Genomic DNA, 14346 nt, shown 5'->3' with positions numbered 1-14346 from the left:
GGCAGGCTGGGTTATTTTTCACCAGGTGCTACAGTGTGGGGAGGGAGAGAGAGAGGCAGGCTGGGTTATTTTTCACCAGGTGCTACGGTGTGGGAGGGAGAGAGAGAGGCAGGCTGGGTTATTTTTCACCAGGTGCTACAGTGTGGGAGGGAGAGAGAGAGGCAGGCTGGGTTATTTTTCACCAGGTGCTATGGTGTGGGCAGGCTGGGTTATTTTCACCAGGTGAGAGAGGGGCAGGCTGGGTCATTTTTCACCAGGTGCTACAATGTGGGAGGGAGAGAGAGAGGCTGGCTGGGTTATTTTTCACCAGGTGCTATGGTGTGGGAGGGAGAGAGAGGGCAGGCTGGGTCATTTTTCACCAGGTGCTACAATGTGGGAGGGAGAGAGAGAGGCAGGCTGGGTTATTTTTCACCAGGTGCTACGGTGTGGGAGGGAGAGAGGCAGACTGGGTTATTTTTCACCAGGTGCTACGGTGTGGGAGGGAGAGAGGCAGGCTGGGTTATTTTTCACCAGGTGCTACGGTGTGGGAGGGAGAGAGAGAGGCAGGCTGGGTTATTTTTCACCAGGTGCTACAGTGTGGGAGAGAGGCAGACTGGGTTATTTTTCACCAGGTGCTACGGTGTGGGAGAGAGAGAGGCAGACTGGGTTATTTTTCACCAGGTGCTACGGTGTGGGAGGGAGAGAGGGGCAGGCTGGGTTATTTTTCACCAGGTGCTACGGTGTTATTTTTGGAGGGTGGGAGAGAGAGGCAGGCTGGGTTATTTTTCACCAGGTGCTACAGTGTGGGAGGGAGAGAGAGAGGCAGGCTGGGTTATTTTTCACCAGGTGCTACGGTGTGGGGAGAGAGAGGGGCAGGCTGGGTTATTTTTCACCAGGGCTGCTACGGTGTGGGAGGGAGAGGGAGAGAGGGGCAGGCTGGGTTATTTTTCACCAGGTGCTACGGTGTGGGAGGGAGAGAGAGAGGCAGGCTGGGTTATTTTTCACCAGGTGCTACGGTGTGGGAGGGAGAGAGAGAGAGGGGCAGGCTGGGTTATTTTTCACCAGGTGCTACGGTGTGGGAGGGAGAGAGAGGGGCAGATTACAGCAGGAAATAAATGGGCCTTATTAATGCCTTATCTGTTATCTCATTTAATAACAGCAACTTTATACGGTATGAGAGAGAGAGAGAATGAGTGTAACACTGGCTGGATATCAGGGCAGAACAAAAATAAGGAACTCCCATACTCTTTTTCTCACAAAGACACACACACACACACACACACACACACACACACACACACACACACACACACACACACACACACACACACACACACACACACACACACACACACACACACACACACACACACACACACACACACACACACACACACACAGCCTGGTCCTGGTTATACGGATGAATTAGCCTGCATTGCTCAGTGGTTTCTCTGTTGAACTAAAGCCTGTGATGTGATGTTATTAACTGAAAGCTGGTTAATATGTCTTACGAAGAGCAGATTGCAGACCAGCGCTACAGAACTGAACGCTCCTTTCAGATTTTTCCCCAACCCAATGCCAATTCAGCCTCTCTCTCTCTCGTTCTCTCTCACATGCTCTCCCTCTCTGTCCCTCTCTCTTTCTCTCTCTTCTGTCTCTCTCATTTCTTTCTTCCTCTCTCTCTTTCTTTCTCTTTCCCTGGTCTTTTGTTTATGATAAGGTTCTGTGACATGCTGTGTGATGTAGAACCGTTCAATCTATCAGAGTCACCTGTCTGCCTGTTGAGAGTCCCGATGAGTGAGTATTCTGTTTGAGCTTTGAAATACACAGAAACCAAGGTGCGTTCTATGGCTCTAGACTTCCCCAATGTTTTGACCATTAAAAAATACAAGCATGACTAATGTGAACCACAGATATGAAGGCTTTTGTTGTGTGTTTAAATAAAAGAGGAGTTTGATCCCATTCAAAGTTACCCCCAATTGACCCTGCAATGTCTCGAATGCAATGCTTCTCCCTCAGTGGTCTAGTTCTATAATATAACTCAATATATCCCAGCTCTGACTCTAAGCATTTCCTGATGGGGGCTGAGGAAACAATCGTCTCATTAGAAGCTGACAGGCCAAACAAACAAATAAATCACTGTTAGGCCTCTCTTTGAACATGGGGTTCCCACTGCACCGCACCCATAGGGACACACACACATGCACACACGCAAGTAGACACAAACACACGCACACACACAACCACACACACACACGCACACATGCACACACACAAGCTGACACACGCACGTCAACACACACATGCACACACACAAGCTGACACACGCACGTCAACACACACACACAGCCTGGTCCATGGCACACAGCCTCTCATGGGTTCCGTGCATCACAGTCCAGTGCCTGTAGACCTTAGCTCTGCGCTGTTTATTCACTTCTCTGTATCTGTGATCAGCAGGCTTACAGCCATGCAACCAGCAACCATGTTTACACAAGAACCTTTCCTCTTTCCTTCTGCTGTACCTCTTACTCCGTTCATAGTGAGGGCCTACTCTAAGTAGCCCCTAGTTTAATTCTTACATATCAGAATGGGTGAAAGGTTTTATAATAATACATAATAATAATAAATAATGCATTTTATTTGCGACTTTCAAGACACTAGAAGAAACTTTAAAGATATTTACTGAGTAAGAAATATAATAAAAAATTGCAAATATAAACATGTCATTAATAAGAGCAAAGTCTACCACAAAAAGGAGCATGGCAAAGAAAGACATAGTCCTGAGGTCTTCTAAGACAGGTCTTTACCAGGTCTTTTTATATCTTACACTATCCTCATGAGGATATAAACAGGACAAAAACGTATTTAAATATAAAATACTCAGAGTTTCCTGGATGTATTGTTCACATCAAAACACAGGTGCAGTGATCTTGATTGATGATACTGTAAGTGTTTTTCTGAGGAGAGAGCTGTGTTTTGACGGCTGTCTCTAAATATACAGTTAACATGAACCCAGAGACCCATTCCAAGTGCCTCTTTCCCTCTCTCTCTCTCCCCCAATTTCTCTTTCCCTCTTTCTCTCTTTCGCTCTCTCACTCTCTACCTCTCTCTCTCCTCCCCCTCGCCTCTCTTTCTCTCTCCACCCCTCACTCGCTCCAGGGTTGCTGTGTTCATTTCCATAGTGATCTGCCCATTCTGGAGTCAGTCTGTCAGTTCAGAGTAAACAGACTTCGGGAGGAACATGTATTCTCCATCAGTCTGCTCTAGATCCAGAGAGAGAGAGAGGGAGGGAGAGAAAGAGAGAGAATTGAAAGGCAACCTGCTGTTTGCAGACCTGTATCAGGATTACATTTCTATCTCCTGAATATATGGGAAGTTCAATAATCACACAACACCAACGTCCAAATATGATTAGCATGGAATGATATGGAATGCTAACGATTTGTACATGTAATTACGGCAGGGACATTCTGGTCTGTAATTTAAGGTGTTAAATTGAATGCCAGACATGGATGATCAACAATTATTCTGCTATCAATAGTTATTCAAAAAGTTGTTGCAAAAGCTCATCTGAATGTACTGTAGGCTAACACACATCCTTGCACTGACATCCTAACCCTCTCTCTCACACACACACACACACACACACACACACACACACACACACACACACACACACACACACACACACACACACACACACACACACACACACACACACACACACACACACACACACACACACACACACACACACAGACTTGATGAGGGTGGTCCATTGCGTGTGAGCCCCTTAGCCTCCGTCTCCCCCTTGGTTGTGTAACAGTTATGGTTATAATGGGATAGAAGTTAACATATACCACAGAAATACCCACAGAGAAACTAGAGAGCCATGTCAGAGACACACAGAGCCTTAGAAACACAGGGACTCGTGTAAACTGGTGATTCTATAGCAGAGGGATAGGGGTAAATACACATAAACTTAGTCCAAGCACAGACAGGCAACATGTGAGCAACTCTAGCTTTCTCTCAGCACACTTACACAGACACGTAAGAAATACAATACAGGGGCACATCTCAAGTTTTGCTCCAGACTGAAATTCACGTTATCACACAAGAATGGCAGTCCAACTCCGTAAATAAGAATTTATATCTTAGAACTCTTAAGGGCAGCACACTACGATTAGTTAAACGTTAAACACAGTCCACAAACACATGGTACTGTAACATAGGTGGTGCCTGCTCTGCAGACCATTTACAGTCTGCACGTCTTACAGAGTAGAAGCAGGGAGTAGTTGGGTTTGAGTGGGCTCAGTGTTAGTTGTTAGGCTGCAGCCCACACTGAACAAATAAAGTTTCACAAATGGAATCAGCTGCCAGCAGGATTAGGTGACTGACTCAGTGTGCTGTGTATTTCTTGGTGTAAACACAAGCAACCCCACGCACACACAGACTCACACACACAGTCTCAGTGTTCTGTGGGTAGCCTCAGTGTGAACAGATAATGTCGGCTGATGAATAGCATCTAATCAGACTCAGTTAGGGATTCAGTCTGTCAGGTCAGATTGCTAAACCGTGGTGCTTCGATGGTTAAAAAGCTCTGAAATATGCCCACTGTAAATACAAGCTGGGCTCGAGTTTCCACCCAGGAATTATATTGTGATAATCAGATTTTGAGTGTGTGGGATCTTTCACAGTGTGTAGAGCCACATGGGTTAGTAGTGTGGCTAAAGATTGATGAACAACGTTTAAGACAAGCCATTGCTATTGAGAGACTGTACGTCTTTGTCTCTACAGGCCACACAGAATCTCTGTATAACATTTACAGCTCTACCATTGGAATTAAAATGTTATCTAGCCATTCATTGGATAAAAAAATAGAGCTGAAATATATGAATTACTTCGTCTACAAATGGCTTTTTAACTCACTTGGTTCTGAGCAAATATACCGCACTGTAGCGCACACACACATACTCCAGTTGAACAAAAGCAGACCGTATGTAAACCACGGCAACACGCCATGGAGTTCTACTGTTGGAACTGCAACAGCATCTCCATTCTGGTGCAGCCGTGTATGACAGTCTATAAAATGAGAGGTCTCTCTCGGCTTCCAAAATCAGTAGAATAAAATAAGGATCACAGACCTTTCTACTGAAAACCAAAACCAACTTGGAAATTGAAATGAGTCTGTGAAATTACATTCTCATTTCAATCCTCTGACCTTAGTTTTCCAGGCTCCGATCAGAAATGGACTTGATGTGTGGACCTTCCTGGCCATTCAGAGTTTCCATAGAGGGTCTGAAGAGCTAGCAGACCATCACATGATTATCTATGTGTGATGGCCATACATACCTCTTGTAGAAGGGAAAGTAGGCAGAGTGCCATCGGTGTGTTTGAACTGGCCTGACAACATAGATTCACTGTCAGCCAAGAGCCGGAGAGAGGAGGGGATGGGGGAAACTACCCGCTGATACTGAGAAGGCCCTTTCTCTCTCTGTCTCCATTTCTTTATCTCTTTCTGTCCATTTTCTCTCTCTCTCTCACACACACACACACACACACACACACACACACACACACACACACACACACACACACACACACACACACACACACACACACACACACACACTGATCAGGCAATATGTTAATGTGATTAGGTCGCCCCCCAGAAATATCAAACATAATGCTGCACTACTCTGTCCTCTAGAGACTCAGTATCATGACATGTTAACGTGATGACGGATCCATTAACTCATGGTGTGGTCTTTCACCATCAATACGCACTGATTCCACTAGAGCCCTGTCCCTGTGTGTCGCTACAGATGAGACACACACATGCTCACATTGGCGTACACTCACTCCCTTACGCAGTACTTATTTTGTATGCATTATTCTTACATTATTAGCCCAGAATTGTTTTGTGTTATTACATACAGACAGGAAGAACTATTGGATATCAGAGCGACGGTAACTCACCAGCATTACCAGCATTACGACAAGGAACACGACTTTCCCAAAGGGGATCCTTTGTTCGCACCCCCACTGGTCAATTGAACTGATTCCAGAGGCCGACCCAAAACACCGCCGGTGGAGGAGAGGTACTTGGAGTGGTCTTCCAGTCCAACTTAGGAGGTGCGCACAACACCCACTGCTTCCGAGTATATTACTCGCTATTGTTCAGTCTCTAGATAATAAAGTTGACGAGCTCATGTCGAGGATTTCTTTCCAGAGAGACATCAGGGATTGTAACATACTCTGTTACACAGAAACATGGCTCTTTCAGGATAGACTGTCTGAGTCCGTCCTGCCAGTTGGGTTCTCAGTTCATCGCGCAGATAGGGATAAATATCTCTCTGGGAAGAAGCCCAACCTGACCGCAGTGGAGAAGGTGGAAAGCTTCAAGTTCCTCGGTGTACACATCACTGACAAACTGAAATGGTCCACCAACACAGACTGTGTGGTGAAGAAGGCGCAACAGTGCTTCTTCAACCTCAGGAGGCTGATGAAATATGGCTTTTACAGATGCACAAATGAGAGCATCCTGTTGGGCTGTATCACCGCCTAGTACGGGAACTGCACCGCCCGCAAGCGCAGTGCACTCCTTAGTGTGGTGAAGTCTGACCAACGCATCACCGGGGCAAACTACCTGCCCTCCAGGACACTTACAGCACCCGATGTCACAGGAAGGCCAAAAAGGACAACAACCACCCGAGCCACTGCTTGTTCATCCCACTATCATCCAGAAGGCGAGGTCAGTATAGGTGCATCAGAGCTGGGACCGAGACTGAAAAACTGCTTCTATCTCAAGGCCTGTTAAATACTGTTAAATAGCCTGTTAAATAGCCATCACTAGCACAACAAAGGCTGCTGCCTATATACATAGATTTGAAATCACTGGCTACTTTAATAAATGGAACACTAGTCACTTTAATAATGTTGACATATTTTACATTACTCATCTCATATGTATATACTGTATTTTGTTCTATTCTATTCTACTGTATCTTAGTCTGCGCCGCTCTGACATTGCTCGTCCATATATTTATATATTCTTAATTCCATTCCTTTACTTAGAGTTGTGTGTATTGGGTATATGTTGTGAAATTCTTAGATATTACTTGTTAGATATTACTGCACTGTCGGAGCTAGAAACACAAGCATTTCACTACACCCACAATAACATCTGCTAAACACGTGTAGGTGACCAATAACATTTGATTTGACACACACGCACGTGTCACACACACATACACACAGATGTCATGAATGCAGCCAATTCCCTAAACTGTTCAGCTCAGGGTAATTGTTGAGGAAGTTTTGGAGTTGGAATAGAGTAAATACCTAACAGAACCTGGTTGGGTTGTTAATGTCATATTCTGTTCTCATGACATTAATATAGGGAGTGTGTGTCTCTATGGTTATGACATTAATGGGAAATCGAGAGGCTTTATCATTTCCCATTTGGAAATGAGTTTGGTCCTGTCGGAGTGCCAATAAAACAACCTCAGACAGACAGACAGACAGACAGACAGTGAGGGGTGATCAGAGGAGCTATAACTGCATTTGACAATCAACAGTCTTGTTAAAGAGGCGATGCCAGAACCAAACGAGCCATTGTAAACGTCAGGCGGAATTAGCACAGGAATAAAGAGCTTTACCTTTGTGTGTGTGTGAGCAGAGCAGGAAGAAAGGCTGGCTACTTCCTCCCTCCGGAGCCCTTTTGTCTGACGAGGCTCCGGAGAAACAGGGTGTGGCAGCTCTTAATGCTGACAGTGTGTGTGCGTGTGAAAGTAATTGGTTATCTCAGCCATACAGCCATGTGCATACATTATATAGACGGTATGGATATACAGTATAATGGATATATTTAGGATTTAGGCAGCATGGATAAAATACAAATTACATTTCTAGTGAATAAATTACCCTGTCTTCTGCAATTACTTTGATCAGTTTTAATATTGCAGGTAGATTGTAGGTTGTATCAATTTAAATGTTGGCGTGATTTCTAATCCCCTTATTTGTATTTTTTTCTCTATACTTTCCCCGAACAGACAACAATACTGCTACTAACACCTATTTTCTCTTACATCTATGGTACTTGTTGTTAAATAGTTATACATATATTCCTAATTTCATCTTTCTTCAAGTGCTAGATTTTCCCCCACAGTGGCCAATCCACCATTCATTCTGATTTTAACTCCAATCCTCCTATGTTCACAGATGAACCCATCTTTCCCAGTGTAAGGCCATTTAGCTATTTCCTTTTGCAATACATCCCTCCAATTTACTGTGATATATTACGAGTGTCCTGAACCTCCCTATTTATAAAATATCTAGCGATATTACCATAAAAATAAATACTTCACCCAAGACTCAAGATTATAATGATATTTCCCATTGACTGATTGTGGTTTTTCAGATCCCTTAACAATTCAGTTTGCAGGTCCATGTGAACCCTAATATTACGACATAACAACCATTCCTGGACTCCAAAACGAGCCACCGATGGACAGTACCAGAAAAGATGTTCTAGGTTTTCTCGTGGCAGAGTCTGCACATTGATGAATGTTCAATATTGAGCATTCTTATTTTTTTGGCAAGTATTTTATATAATAGCTTAAATTGAAATGAACGGATTGGTCAATTGATGTTTTATATGTCAGTTCATAGACCTGATGTCAACTGACTTGAATTTAAGGTATTGCTATCAATTCTTTGACTTTAAGTGAAACTGATACATTTTCCGATTTATACTAATCATTTTAGGCCATTTATAATTTTTAATGGGTGGCAGATAAATCATTTATTCTTTAATTGTCTGTTCCAATTTTGTGGCAAAGTAGCGATGCGTTAGTTATATTTTGTATTGAGCATACATCTCCACACATTATATCTGCTTTTTCTGGAGAATGAATTGAAATTGTAAAGGAGGATACCTTAATTAAACAAGGATCCATTGTCAATCCATCGAAAAGGTAAGGTTTTAATCTGGAAAAAGGAAAAGAGCCCACTCTTAAATTTAAGATGGGCCTCTCTTAGTAGCTTGCTACCAGTTTGGATTTAAATACAATTGTGGTACAATGGAGGCTTTAAGAGAGAGGCTTAATGCCTCCACGACTCCATTTTGTTGATCCCTGCCTACAGACAGAAACTAAAACAAGAGGCTCCCACGCTGAGGTCTGTTCAACGCTGGTCCGACCAAGCAGACTCCACACTCCAAGACTGCTTCCATCACGTGGACTGGGATATGTTTCGTATTGCGTCAGACAACAACATTGACGAATACGCTGATTCGGTGAGCGAGTTCATTAGAACGTGCGTTGAAGATGTCGTTCCCATAGCAACGATTAAAACATTCCCAAACCAGAAACTGTGGATTGATGGCAGCATTCGCGTGAAACTGAAAGCCCGAACCACTGCTTTTAATCAGGGCAAGGTGACCGGAAACATGACTGAATACAAACAGTGTAACTATTCCCTCCGCAAGGCTATCAAACAAGCTAAGCGTCAGTATAGAGACAAAGTAGAATCTCAATTCAACGGCTCAGACACAAGAGGTATGTGGCAGGGTCTACAGTCAATCACGGATTACAAAAAGAAAACCAGCCCAGTCACGGACCAGGATGTCTTGCTCCCAGGCAGACTAAATAACTTTTTTGCCCGCTTTGAGGACAATACAGTGCCACTGACACGGCCCGCAACTAAAACATGCGGACTCTCCTTCACTGCAGCCGATGTGAGGAAAACATTTAAAATTGTTAACCCTCGCAAGGCTGCAGGCCCAGACGACATCCCCATCCGCGCCCTCAGAGCATGCGCAGACCAGCTGGCTGGTGTGTTTACGGACATATTCAATCAATCCCTATCCCAGTCTGTTGTTCCCACATGCTTCAAGAGGGCCACCATTGTTCCTGTTCCCAAGAAAGCTAAGGTAACTGAGCTAAACGACTACCGCCCCGTAGCACTCACTTCTGTCATCATGAAGTGCTTTGAGAGACTAGTCAAGGACCATATCACCTCCACCCTACCTGACACCCTAGACCCACTCCAATTTGCTTACCGCCCAAATAGGTCCACAGACGATGCAATCTCAACCACACTGCACACTGCCCTAACCCATCTGGACAAGAGGAATACCTATGTGAGAATGCTGTTCATCGACTACAGCTCGGCATTTAACACCATAGTGCCCTCCAAGCTCGTCATCAAGCTCGAGACCCTGGGTCTCGACCCCGCCCTGTGCAACTGGGTACTGGACTTCCTGACGGGCCGCCCCAGGTGGTGAGGGTAGGCAACAACATTTCCACCCCGCTGATCCTCAACACTGGGGCCCCACAAGGGTGTGTTCTGAGCCCTTTCCTGTACTCCCTGTTCACCCACGACTGCGTGGCCACGCACGCCTCCAACTCAATCATCAAGTTTGCGGACGACACAACAGTGGTAGGCTTGATTACCAACAACGACGAGACGGCCTACAGGGAGGAGGTGAGGGCCCTCGGAGTGTGGTGTCAGGAAAATAACCTCACACTCAACGTCAACAAAACTGTTGGAGATGATTGTGGACTTCAGGAAACAGCAGAGGGAACACCCCCCTATCCACATTGATGGAACAGTAGTGGAGAGGGTAGTAAGTTTTAAGTTCCTCGGCGTACACATCACAGAAAAACTGAATTGGTCCACCCACACAGACAGCATCGTGAAGAAGGCGCAGCAGCGCCTCTTCAACCTCAGGAGTCTGAAGAAATTCGGCTTGTCACCAAAAGCACTCACAAACTTCTACAGATGCACAATCGAGAGCATCCTGTCGGGCTGTATCACCGCCTGGTACGGCAACTGCTCCGCCCACAACCGTAAGGCTCTCCAGAGGGTAGTGAGGTCTGCACAACGCATCACCGGGGGCAAACTACCTGCCCTCCAGGACAACTACACCACCCGATGTCACAGGAAGGCCATAAAGATCATCAAGGACAACAACCACCCGAGCCACTGCCTGTTCACCCCGCTATCATCCAGAAGGCGAGGTCAGTACAGGTGCATCAAAGCTGGGACCGAGAGACTGAAAAACAGCTTCTATCTCAAGGCCATCAGACTGTTAAACAGCCACCACTAACATTGAGTGGCTGCTGCCAACACACTGACTCAACTCCAGCCACTTTAATAATGGGAATTGATGGGAAATGATGTAAAATATATTACTAGCCACTTTAAACAATGCTACCTAATATAATGTTTACATACCCTACATTATTCATCTCATATGTATATGTATATACTGTACTCTATATCATCTACTGCATCTTTATGTAATACATGTATCACTAGCCACTTTAACTATGCCACTTTGTTTACATACTCATCTCATATGTATATACTGCACTCAATACCATCTACTGTATCTTGCCTATGCTGCTCTGTACCATCACTCACTCATATATCTTTATGTACATATTCTTTATCCCCTTACACTTGTGTCTATAAGGTAGTAGTTTTGGAATTGTTAGCTAGATTACTTGTTGGTTATTACTGCATTGTCGGAACTAGAAGCACAAGCATTTCGCTACACTCGCATTAACATCTGCTAACCATGTGTATGTGACAAATAAAATTGGTTTTGATTTGATTTAACTTGATCTGGTTTGCCATTCCAAATCAAGTAACTGTTATTTTTCTCGCATGATTTGGAAAAAGGATTCTCCTGGAGTCGGTAGATTCATGAATAAATATGTAAACTGCGATATAACTAGAGAATTAATTGGGGTAATCTTCCTGTATATTGATAGGTGTTTCCCTCTCCATGGTTTCAAGATTCTATCTGTTTTGCAACGTTTTCAATCAAAGTCAATAGTTGCAAGATCGCTCAAATTTTCCGGGATATGTACACCAAGCACATCAACTTCACCATCCGCCAATTTAATCGGGAGACCACATTTAAAGTTTGCATCTTTTAGAGACACAATCCGCAATATAGTACACTTATCCTAGGAAAAATGATCCAGGTCATCAATGAGGCCGTTCACGGTTGAAGATTGAGGACTCAAGACAACTTGAATCTTCGGTGTACATTGATACTTTTCTCTCTAATCATTTTTAGGCCCTTAATGTTAAACATTATCTGATTTTTAAACAAACAGTTCAATGGCCATAATATGGTGACAGAGAGCAACCTTGTTTTACACCTCTTTACAATTCAAAGTTCTCAAAGAAGTAGCCAATATTTATTATTTTACATAAAGGTTTGTGGTACGTGACTTTAACCCATTTTATGAGAGATTCTCCAAAGTTGAGAAAATCCAGGCACTTATAAACAGATTCTAGACATACTGTATCAAATGCTTTCTCAAAATCTGCTCTAAAGATAATACCTGGTTCCCTGCATTCTCAGCTTTCCTTTATTTCTAGTAGTTGTCTAATATTCTATCCAATATATCTCCTGTTAAGAATCCCATCTGATCGGGATGAATAATATCCGGTAGGCCCCTTTTCCATCACAACATTGAAGAGTGAGGCGTCTTTGTATTGCCCCCCTGGCTCCTACTTAATATTTCTGATGTAAGTTTTTTTTCTCTGTTGATCGATACCGTTTTTGTTTTGGGATGAAAATGTAATTGAATGGCCTCTAAAGGCACACTTAAAGGCATCCCATACGAACCTGTATTGTACCAGAAAAAGTATGTTATTTACACTTAAAGGCATCCCATACGAACCTGTATTGTACCAGAAAAAGTATGTTATTTACACTTAAAGGCATCCCATACGAACCTGTATTGTACCAGAAAAAGTCTGTTATTTACACTTAAAGGCATCCCATACGAACCTGTATTGTACCAGAAAAAGTCTGTTATTTACACTTAAAGGCATCCCATACGAACCTGTATTGTACCAGAAAAAGTCTGTTATTTACACTTAAAGGCATCCCATACGAACCTGTATTGTACCAGAAAAAGTCTGTTATTTACACTTAAAGGCATCCCATACGAACCTGTATTGTACCAGAAAAAGTCTGTTATTTACACTTAAAGGCATCCTATACGAACCTGTATTGTACCAGAAAAAGTCTGTTATTTACACTTAAAGGCATCCCATACGAACCTGTATTGTACCAGAAAAAGTCTGTTATTTACACTTAAAGGCATCCCATACGAACCTGTATTGTACCAGAAAAAGTCTGTTATTTACACTTAAAGGCATCCCATACGAACCTGTATTGTACCAGAAAAAGTCTGTTATTTACACTTAAAGGGATCCCATACGAACCTGTATTGTACCAGAATACGAACCTGTATTGTACCAGAAAAAGTCTGTTATTTACACTTAAAGGCATCCTATACGAACCTGTACTGTACCAGAAAAAGTATGTTATTTACACTTAAAGGCATCCCATACGAACCTGTATTGTACCAGAAAAAGTCTGTTATTTACACTTAAAGGCATCCTATACGAACCTGTACTGTACCAGAAAAAGTCTGTTATTTACACTTAAAGGCATCCCATACGAACCTGTATTGTACCAGAAAAAGTATGTTATTTACACTTAAAGGCATCCTATACGAACCTGTATTGTACCAGAAAAAGTATGTTATTTACACTTAAAGGCATCCCATACGAACCTGTATTGTACCAGAAAAAGTCTGTTATGAATTCCTTAGTTTTTTGCTAAGAAAGTAGTCAGTCAATACACTCTGGTTAAATGTCCAATATCCTCGCCTTTGTGGAAAGTATGTCATAGTTACATTAGTTACTATTAGTTGATGATCTGATAACATTCAACCCTCAATTTGTACTTTTTCACTTTTGGCACCATAGGAAAGGATACCAGAAAATAATAAATCCGACAAGTATATCTTACGAGATCGGGGGTTTAAAGCCTCCAAATAACCGTCAATTCCAACATGTCCATAATATTCATAATCTCTGAGTGCCAGAGGGTTATAGTTGGCAGTATGATTGTCTTCACGGTCCATTGACATACTTAAAAATGTATTGTAGTCCCCTACCATTGTAATAGTTATTTGTATCTTGGAGACTAATTCAATTATTATAATATATTTATATTTTCAAAGAAGTTTGGATCGCCATATATAATTATAATCCATAACTGTTCATCATCAAGTGGTATATTTCAGGAAATCCATCTTCCTTGAGGACACAGTATATTGTAACGGATTGTACCTCAAGATGCAAATTGTTTTTGAATAAGGATCATAACACCTTTTGAACTTCTTAACCCGTGACTGAAATAGATTTGACCATCCCATTTGTTTTCCAGGCCACTTCATCAGAAGATATTGAATGAGTTTCCTGGAGACAATACATATGGTAATCCTTCTCCTTTAGCCATGTAAAACGGCTCTTCTTTTCTTCTTA

The sequence above is a fragment of the Oncorhynchus tshawytscha genome, linkage group LG26 (assembly GCF_018296145.1).
Source record: "Oncorhynchus tshawytscha isolate Ot180627B linkage group LG26, Otsh_v2.0, whole genome shotgun sequence".
Lineage (NCBI taxonomy): Eukaryota > Metazoa > Chordata > Actinopteri > Salmoniformes > Salmonidae > Oncorhynchus > Oncorhynchus tshawytscha.
Note: the sequence above shows the minus strand (reverse complement) of the source record.